Below are 10904 nucleotides of genomic sequence, written 5' to 3'. Positions count from 1 at the left end.
TCGCGAGTAGGGCCACTGTTGAACTGTCGGCCGTTGTCTAATATAAGTATTCGAGTGACCCCAAACCGGGTGATCAAGTATTGCAGATGAATTGTTGAACTTGCTTGTCGGTGATGGAAGCCAGAGGTGTCGCCTCGACCTACTTGGTGAAGTAATCGTGTAACAGCCCGAAAAATTTTAACCTTTAAAAAAAAAAAAAAACATCTCAATCATTCTCCATGTGCGTACCAATAATATCATATGTACATATTCGTAATGTTATTATAATTAAACTTTCTTATGATCTCTGAAGGACAAGTGAAAGTGTTCAATTACCTATGGTAAAGGGGTAATAAATTGTTCTTAGGAGGATGGAAGGAGTAAAATAAACTCTAAAAAAAAAAAAATGAAACCAAATTCTATCTTAGATTTGAGACTTTGGAAGTAACATCACTTTAGGGCCATGAATAAAGGAAGGAAACTCTAAAAACACTTGTAATATGCCCTACCATGTGTGGGCTACTAGTGTACATTTTTTTGGTTGGGCTAGGAAGGGGTTTTAGGGCCCCAAACACATGATTAAGTGAGTTAAGGACTGCTGGACAGCAACCCATAATATGATGGATATCTCATTAAACTTATGAGGAAAGAGAAGATTGGGATTCTCAATGGGTAGGGGACAACCCTAGGGTGATACCCCAACTTCCAAAGCCCCTAAATTAGATTGAAATAACCTTGCCCACTTCCCTTTTTCCCCACTGCATGCACCCGCCAGAAATAGAGGTGCAATTCCTCTTTCTTTTCCTTTCTCCTCTTCGTCCCTTATGAGCATTTCTTTGGAAAAAAAATTTCATCAAAGGATCCTAATCTAGTAATTGATTGAAATTTTGCAGAAAAAGGAGTCTAGGAGTAAAGATCTTTGTAGGAGAATAAGAAGATTTTGAAGAATCATCCTCATACAAGGTAAGAAAAGTTTAAAGGAAGTAGAAGAACATATTTAAAGTTGGATGTAAGCTTAGTTCATGAAACTAACTACATGCATTGATAAAACTATGTAGGAACTTGGAGTTTAAAGTCTTTGGAGGTAAAAGGAGCTTAGGAAAACGAATTGAGTGATAGATCAAGGAGATTAAGGTACTTAAGAACACCCTCTTTAATTACTCTCTTTAGCTTTGGTGAAATTTTGATGTGTGATAGTTCAATTATGTTTTTTTTTTGATCAAATTGATGAAAATAGTTCATGCATGTTAAATTTTGAGTTAAGATTTCACTTGCATGTGATTGATTTTGAGTTATAAATACTCTTGATGTTCATCCATGAAAGAGGAGAATTAAGGAAGTCACCCTATTATAACGGAAATGAATTTTGATAAAAGTATGTATTATTATGCAAATGTGTGGATAAATAAAATTATATATATTATTTATTTTAGGTGATAACTTTCTTTTACAGATTTAGAAGTCTTTTCTCTTCACTCATAATTTAAAATAAAAGTTCTCTTTAAAGGAAATTTTTAGGATTTTAATAAAGTGTTGAGTATTGTTTTCGGATTTCATGTGACCTGTTACTGTAAATCAAAGTTTTGACCCCCGAAACGTGGTTTTTAGCCTTTTTCTATTTCACGAGAAAATGTTCGTAACGAAAAACGATTGAGGATAGGTTCAAAAATTTCTCGATTTGGACTCCTGAGAAAGAAGTTAGAACCATTTTAATGCTACTGTTTTATGCTGAAATTTCTAACGAAAGTTTATATGTTCAAACTAGTTTACTTTGTAAAGGAAGTTTAAATGAGCAAGCTAGATACCTAGGTATATGCATATTCTGTACAACCAGCATAGTTTGACTATTTTCCTAAAAAGTTTTACCTTTCATCAACATGGGAAAAATTCAATTATTAAACGAGGAATTTCACGTAAGGTTTAGTACATTAAAACAATGGTAATACTAGGATGAGTGTGACTCCTCCTTTCCTCTTCTTATGGATGAATATATGTTCTTTCATGTGAGGTAGTGATGTACTATTATTTAAACTACAGATATAAATAGATTATAAATGGAAATGGGTAAAGGCCGGTACCTAGTAAGGTATGGTATGAACAACAACCCTTGGAGGATGGGTGATCTCCTTTCGAACCCGCGCTGGATGGGTGAAGTCCAACAAATAATAAGAATGGGACATGTCCTAGTTAAGGCTTGCAAGCATAAAATTTTAAACGATGGGGTGACGACCTCCAATAGTTTAGAGATAGTCGGCCCTATTATAGGAGCCCCTCTCTACTCGTGTTCACTTTACCCAAGTATAATAATGTTTTGATTTGAGGAAGTTGAATGACTCGAATGGTGATCTTCATGATGTAATTTCTTTTTATCACTCTAAGGTTTTGCACATGAATATTGATTCCAGTATTGGTAAATGTATTATTTGTGAAATGCATTGATTTTATTTTAACACAACTAGATTTCATGACATATAACCACCAAACATGAATTTTGGGGTGGACTTTTGTACTCAACTGTCGTTGATATTTGTTCTTGAACCTGTCCTGGTGGGGGCAGGGGTGTAATTGTTGCAGGAAGATCAAAGGAGGTGGGGGAACTACTTCTTTAAGTTGCCATGGTCGCGTGGGTTAGCAACATTTTGTGAAGTCTTTTGTTGTTGTGTTGCTTCTTAGACGACCCCCATCTTTCACTGAAAAGCATTTTGCTATAAATACGCATATATATATATATATATATATATATATATATATTTGTATAAGTATTTTGAATGGTTTCTTTTAAGGATTATAAATCGATGGTTTGTAATAATAATGTTATAAAGTGCGCTATCTTAACTATGATTGTTGTAAATCTAGTGTTACCTGCAGCTTGTGGTAGCCCCACTTAGATTAAATATGTGTCCATGACACACGAAACAGGTAATTATGATGCTTGAAAATGTGAGGTTGTTACAGTTGGTACCAGAGCCTAGGTTTATTTTTTTAAAAAAAAAGTAATATATATATATATATATATATATATTATTTTCACATTATTACTTGAGAAGTTTTTGTTAATTACAACCTATTTTAATCTTAATACGTGTAATTCATGTGTATGAGGGTATATGTTGAATTCTTGGGATTAAGAGGGGTGCATATAAGAGGGAAAAAGGTGTGTTGGGATTACAATTTGTAAGTGAAGGAAACCTTGAGGTAAAGAGATATTATAATATTGTTAAGGATAGAATTGTATATATATGGATGCTTAATGACATTATTAAAGATTAATGATTTGATGTGAAGTAACGGATATTATGTTTGTTGATGTATGGTGTAGATGAGTTCCAGGAATCAGAGAGGCCAAGGATATCGTGGACCCTTTATGCAGAAACCAGATACCTATAGGCCGAGAAACGCTACCTGGAGGATGCAATGGATAATGCTAACCGCGTACTTGGGAAGATTGCTGATTGGAATGCGGTCTATGGAAGAGGGGATCACAACCAGTATTCAAGGTCGGAAATCCAAGCTTACACTCTGATTAAGACCTTGCCCAGTGTGAACCAGGGAATCATTTAGGAGGGCATATTGGAGGCTTTTATACTTGTATGTAGCAAATGTGGGGATCTTGGGAGGAGGAATAGGCCCCGAAGGGGTACCAAAAGAGGCCATTAGATGGAAGGTGTCAGTGGACGAGGTATTAAGAGATATGAGGAAGGTAGATACCCGGATTAGGGAAAGGGGAATGATTGAAGATGCTGGGGAGTTTGGCAGAGTTCTATGAGCGGTTGGGCCGCGAAGAGGCAAAAGAGACAAGAGTTGTTAGGGATGATTATAGGACCAGGCTACCGCAGGTACTTCTAGGAGGACCCCACCTAGTGTGAGTGTATCCCTTAATGGTAGTAGTGCAGGGTCGGTTAGCAACGCTAATATTTGGATATCCCGACTATGTACCTGAGGACCCTAGCATCAGTACCACTGATAGTGGCTATTATTATGACCCTCTAGACTTGGATTAGTAGGAGAGCGGAATTATGGAATTAAAGAAGAAGGGAAGTTCCGTGAAATGGCTAAGGGGAAGAAGATTATTATTATTCTACTTTACTTTCTTTGATTAAGACATTGTTTTTATGACCATTTGATTGTATGAACAATTTATTTATGTTTTCATTTGATGATGTAGAACTTTGGTGCTATGCATTACCAGTAGCATGGTAACTATAAACTCTCTTATGAGGAGTTGGTATTATCTTCTATGAAAGGGATAAATTTGTTTGGGCCAACTCGATTTCTTATAACTTAAATATGTATGTTTAAAAAGGTAGCCATCTTAGGCCAGGAAAGGATAATGGTTCATGAGTAGTCAATATCATAATAGTGTGTTGCTACAACTTGTGTGTGTTTATTTGTTAACATGATGATTAGTATGATTATTATATATGAGGTGAAATTACTATGGTTAGTTTAAATTTAAATCACCTAACTTAGTAATATTCTTTGAATTAAATAAGGGAAGGCATCGTGAAAGAGCATGTCGAGAGAAGGCGAAATTCCTCTCGTTCAAGGGGACGAAAATGCTAGAGAATCGAGCTCCTCAATGGAAGGACGGTTGCGTCAGATGGAGAGCATGAATGCTCGATTATTGGCTATACTGGAGGCTCAGGGACAAAGGTCTGATGATGAAGAAGGAAAATTTTATAAGAGGCTATCATCCCACAGGCCAAGAACCTACGATGGGGAGCCAGATCCGGTTAAGTTTGAGGACTGGATAGCGTACATGGAAAAGCTGTTGAGATCAATAAGTTGTCCTGAGCATATGAAGGTTAAGTTGGCTTCATTCTACTAGAAGGGCCAGCTGAGATATGGTGGAGGACTGTCAAAGAAATTTCCAGCAATCAGACTACACTTGGGACAAATTTCTGGAAACCATACGTCAAAGGTTTTATCCCCAGCTCTACAGAAGAAGAAAGAGAGTGAGTTTCTATATCTCCGGCAAGGAAAGATGACTGTGGTGGAAAACGCTGCAAAATTTATGGAGTTGTCCCGTTTTGCTCCAGAACTAGTCAGCTCGGAGAAATTTAAAACATATCGCTTTTTCGAAGGGTTGAATTTTAAGTACCAGAAGAGGGTGGGGTATTACACCAACTATCAAGAGTTATATGATCGAGCCTTAGAGCAGGAGAGGATTGATCAGAAAGAGGAGGAGTCAAATAGGAGGAAGAATGACGGTAAAATGAATGATGGAGGAATCAAACGAGCGAGAAGTGGCTCAGAACAACAGCAAAGGGGTGAAGGCCAGCAAAAGGCACCAAAGAGGGGAAAAGCTTGTTTTAAGTGTGGAAAGGATCACTGGGGAAAGAGCTGTGAGGGAAAGGAAGTACTGCTTTGGATGCAAGAAGCCGGGTCACAGGTTTAGAGATTGCCCTCAGAAGTCGGGAAATGGTGAAGGCTCCGGGAGGCAAACTGGATTTGTTGGGTACAATCGAGCAGGGGGAATCCCCAGGGTTTCCAAGGTAGGAATGCGGGATTCAATCAAGGAAATCGGGGAAATTCTGGGAAAACCCCGGGCAAAGTATTTTCTATGTCTGAAAGCTCCCATGGGAATCTAAAGGCTCCTACAACTGGAGGTAATGTTATTTCTGGCACCTTTCCCGTATGCTCTGTAAATGCTCATGTGTTGTTTGACTCTGGAGCCACCAATTCATTCATCTCTGTTTCATTTGTTAAAAATTTGAAAAAAGTTCCTTCCCCATCCATAATAAATTTATTGATAGCGTTCCGGATGGAACCCAGTCCTTGTGTGACGTTATGTATAGAAATTGTCCTGTCAGAATTTCTGAGAACGAGTTTATGGCAAATTTGGTTCAGTTTGAACTAGGGATCTATGACGTAATTTTGGGAATGGATTGGTTGAGGGATCATAGGGCAGTGATAGAGTGTACTAGGCGGACCATCCAACTTACAACAGCCTCAGGAACTCAAGTAAGATATGAAGGGGTTACAGTGAAACCTAGGGTACAAATAATATCTGCTCTGAAGATGATGAAGGAGTTAAAAGGGGGGAATGTAGGGTACCTGTGTCAAGTGGTGGACACCACTAAAGTTGTGATGAAACCAGAAGACATACCGTAGTTAAGGAGTTTTGTGATGTATTTCCTGATGAGTTGCCTGGATTACCCCCTCATAGAGTTGTAGATTTTCACATAGACTTAATGCCCGAGTAACACCTATATCTAAGGCCCCATACCGTATGGCCCCGGCAGAAATGGCCGAGTTAAAAACCCAGCTTGAAGAATTACTTTCAAAAGCTACATAGGCCCAGCGCATCACCTTGGGGGGCACCTGTGTGTTTGTTAGGAAAAGGATGGGACCATGAGACATGTATTGATTATCGTGAGATAAATAAGCTTACCATTAGGAATAGGTACCCTTACCCCGAATTGATGACTTGTTTGACCAACTTAAGGGAGCAAGGGTGTTTTCGAAAATAGATCTCAGGTCGGGATACCATCAAATGAGAATTGTGGAGGAGGATATACCCAAGACCGCATTTAGGACTAGGTATGGACACTATGAATTTGTGGTGATGCCATTCGGGTTAACTAATGCCCCAGCAGCCTTTATGGATTTAATGCAAAGATATTTTAAGCCATACCTGGACCAGTTTGTGGTAGTTTTCATTGATGATATTTTGGTATATTCGAAGAGTCCTTTTGAGCACGAAGAACACTTGAGGATTGTTCTAGGGATTTACGAAGAGAAAACTTTAGCGAAGTTTAGCAAATGTGAATTCTGGTTGGAGGCAAGTTTTTTGGGCCATGTAGTGTCTAAGAGAGGAATTTCAGTAGACCCTGAGAAGATCAAGGCGATTATGGAATGGCCAGCACCACCTCTGTGACCGAGGTCCGTAGTTTCATGGGATTAGCAGGATATTATAGGAGGTTTGTTGAAAATTTCTCCCGCATAGCGTTGCCCATCACCAGTTTGATTAGGAAGGATGTCAAGTTCCAATGGACACCGAAATGTGAAGAAGCTTTTCAAGAGCTAAAGCGTCGTCTGACGAGTGCCCCCATTCTGACCCTACCTGATAGCAGGGAACCATACGAAGTTTATAGTGATGCATCATTAGAAGGATTGGGTTGTGTACTCATGCAGAATGGAAGGGTTATAGCATATGCATCCCGACAATTGAGGCCTCACGAAAAGAACTACCCTGTGCATGATTTGGAATTGGCGGCAGTGGTGTTTGCGCTAAAATTGTGGCGACATTATCTTTATGGGGTTCCTTGTAAGATATTCACAGATCATAAAAGTTTAAAATATATTTTCACTCAGAAGGAACTCAACATGAGGCAGCGGAGATGGCTAGAATTAATGAAAGATTACGACATGGAGATTCAGTATCACCCGGGTAAAGCAAATAGGGTGGCAGATGCCTTGAGTCGCAGGCCTAGGCGAGTAGTAAATTCCTTGTTAAGTTTACCCTATGAATTATATGAGGAATTTCAAAGGTTGGATCTGAATGTGGTCAAGAGGGGAGTTCCGCAGGAGTCATTAAATGTATTAACTGCACAACCATCTTTGTTTGATGAAATCCGAGAGAAGCAGGGCCAAGATGAGTTTCTGGCGGAGATACGGGCCAAGATAGGAGGGGGGAACCTTCCGAATTCCACCTGGGCGAAGATGGGAGCATTAGATTGAAAGGGCGATGGTGTGTTCCGGAGGATCCAGCTTTAAAGGAAAAGATCTTAAAGGAGGCTCATAGTAGTCCTTACTCGGTTCACCCGGGGAGGGACAAGTTAGTCCGTAATCTCAAAGAATACTTTTGGTGGAGGGGACTCAAGAGAGATGCTTCTAGATATGTCTCCAAATGTTTAACATGTCAGAAGATAAAATTTATCGAGGTAAGGTAGCAGGCCCTCTTCAACCGTTGCCAGTGCCTGAATGGAAGTGGGAGTCGGTCTCCATGGACTTTGTTGTTGGCCTACCCAGATCAAGAAAAGGAAATGACTCAATATGGGTAACTGTTGACCGGCTCACGAAAACGAGTCGGTTTATCGCTATGAAAAGCACGTGGAGTATGAAACAAATGGCTGAGTCATATGTGAGGGAAATAGTTCGACTTCATGGGGTGCCAAGAACCATAATATCGGATAGGGATACTCGTTTCCTCTCGAGCTTTTGGCAGAGGTTACAGGAGGCATTTGGTTCAAAGTTAAAATTCAGCACATCGTTTCATCCAGCTTCTGATGGTCAGACTGAGAGGACCATTCAAGTACTGGAAGACATGCTTAGAGCTTGTGTAATGGAGTTCCAGGGATCTTGGGAGGACCGGTTGGCACTTGTCGAGTTCTCCTATAACAATAGCTATCAGGCTACCATTGATATGGCCCCATATGAAGCCTTATATGGTCGTCGATGCCGAACACCGATATGTTGGGATGATTATGGGAAGGGGGCGATCGTGGGACCAGAAATGATTCAAGAAACCATGGCGCAGGTTCGAATGATTCAGGAAAGGATGAAAACTGCTCAAGATCGTCAGAAGAAGTATGCTGATGTGCGACGGAAGACTTTGGAGTTCCAGGAAGGAGATAAAGTGTTTCTAAAAGTCTCCCCTACCCGTGGAGTAAAGAGATTTGGGATAAAAGGGAAGCTAAGTCCCAAGTTTATAGGGCCTTATGAGATCCTGAGAAGAGTCGGGGAAGTAGCTTATGAGCTAGCCCTACCTCCTGAGTTAGCCAGGGTGCACAACGTGTTCCATGTTTCGCAACTCCGGAAATATGTTTATGACCCCTCTCACATATTAAGGCATGAACCTCTGCAAATTGAGGAGAACTTAAGCTACGAGGAGCAGCCCGTACGTATTTTAGATCGAAGAGTTAAAGAGTTGAGAGGAAAATCAATACCATTGCTTAAAATTCTATGGCGGAATCACAACACCGAGGAGGCAACCTGGGAGAAAGAAGCAGACATGAAAGCCCGCTATCCTGCACTATTCCACGAAGAAAGTTAAGGTTAGGTTTCTATATCATCGTTAAGTTTCGGGACGAAACTTTCTTAAGTAGGGTAGCATGTAACAGCCCGAAAAATTTTAACCTTAAAAAAAAAAAACATCTCAATCATTCTCCATGTGCGTACCAATAATATCATATGTGCATATTCGTAATGTTATTATAATTAAATTTCTTATGATCATCTGAAGGACAAGTGAAAGTGTTCAATTACCTATGGTAAAGGGGTAATAAATTGTTCTTAGGAGGATGGAAGGAGTAAAATAAACTCTAAAAAAAAAAATTGAAACCAAGTTCTATCTTAGATTTGAGACTTTGGATGTAACATCACTTTAGGCCATGAATAAAGGAAGGAAACTCTAAAAACACTTGTAATATATCCTACCATGTGTGGGCTACTAGTGTACATTTTTTTGGTTGGGCTAGGAAGGGGTTTTAGGGCCCCAAAACATGATTAAGTGAGTTAAGGCTGCTGGACAGCAACCCATAAAATGAAGGATATCTCATTAAACTTATGAGGAAAGAGAAGATTGGGATTCTCAATGGGTAGGGGACAACCCTAGGGTGATACTCCAACTTCCAAAGCCCCTAAATTCGATTGAAATAACCTTGCCCACTTCCCTTTTCCCCATTGCATGCACCCGCCAGAAATAGAGGTGCAATTCTCTTTCTTTTCCTTTCTCCTCTTCGTCCCTTATGAGCATTTCTTTGGAAAAAAAATTTCATCAAAGGATCCTAATCTAGTAATTGATTGAAATTTTGCAGAAAAAGGAGTCTAGGAGTAAAGATCTTTGTAGGAGAATAAGAAGATTTTGAAGAATCATCCTCATACAAGGTAAGAAAAGTTTAAAGTTGGATGTAAGCTTAGTTCGTGAAACTAACTACATGCATTGATAAAACTATGTAGGAACTTGGAGTTTAAAGTCTTTGGAGGTAAAAGGAGCTTAGGAAAACGAATTGAGTGATAGATCAAGGAGATTAAGGTACTAAGAACACCCTCTTTAATTACTCTCTTTAGCTTTGGTGAAATTTTGATGTGTGATAGTTCAATTATGTTTTTTTTTTTTATCAAATTGATGAAAATAGTTCATGCATGTTAAATTTTGAGTTAAGATTTCACTTGCATGTGATTGATTTTGAGTTATAAATACTCTTGATGTTCATCCATGAAAGAGGAGAATTAAGGAAGTCACCTATTATAATGGAAATGATTTTGATAAAAGTATGTATTATTATGCAAATTGTGGATAAATAAAAGTATATATATTATTTTTTTAGGTGATAACTTTCTTTTACAGATTTAGAAGTCTTTTCTCTTCACTCATAATTTAAAATAAAAGTTCTCTTTAAAGGAAATTTTTAGGATTTTAATAAAGTGTTGAGTATTGTTTTCGGATTTTATGTGACCTGTTACTGTAAATCGAAGTTTTGACCCCCGAAACATGGTTTTTAGCCTTTTTCTATTTCACGATAAAATGTTCGTAACCAAAAACTCTTGAGGATAGGTTCAAAAATTTCTCGATTTGGACTCCTGAGAAAGAAGTTAGAAGCATTTTAATGCTACTGTTTTATGCTGAAATTTCTAACGAAAGTTTATATGTTCAAACTAGTTTACTTTGTAAAGGAGGTTTAAATGAGCAAGCTAGATACCTAGGTATATGCATATTTTGTACAACAGCATAGTTTGACTATTTTCCTAAAAAGTTTTACCTTTCATCAACATGGGAAAAATTCAATTATTAAACGAGGAATTTCACGTAAGGTTTAGTACATTAAAACAATGGTAATACTAGGATGAGTGTGACTCCTCCTTTTCCTCTTCTTATAGATGAATATATGTTCTTTCATGTGAGGTAGTGATGTACTATATATTTAAACTACAGATATAAATAGATTATAAATGGAAATGGGTAAAGGCCGGTACCTAGT

Source organism: Beta vulgaris, chromosome 9 (assembly GCF_026745355.1).
Source record: "Beta vulgaris subsp. vulgaris cultivar EL10 chromosome 9, EL10.2, whole genome shotgun sequence".
Classification (NCBI taxonomy): domain Eukaryota; kingdom Viridiplantae; phylum Streptophyta; class Magnoliopsida; order Caryophyllales; family Amaranthaceae; genus Beta; species Beta vulgaris.
The sequence above is the reverse complement of the archived record's forward strand: the minus strand, read 5'-3'. Positions refer to the sequence as shown.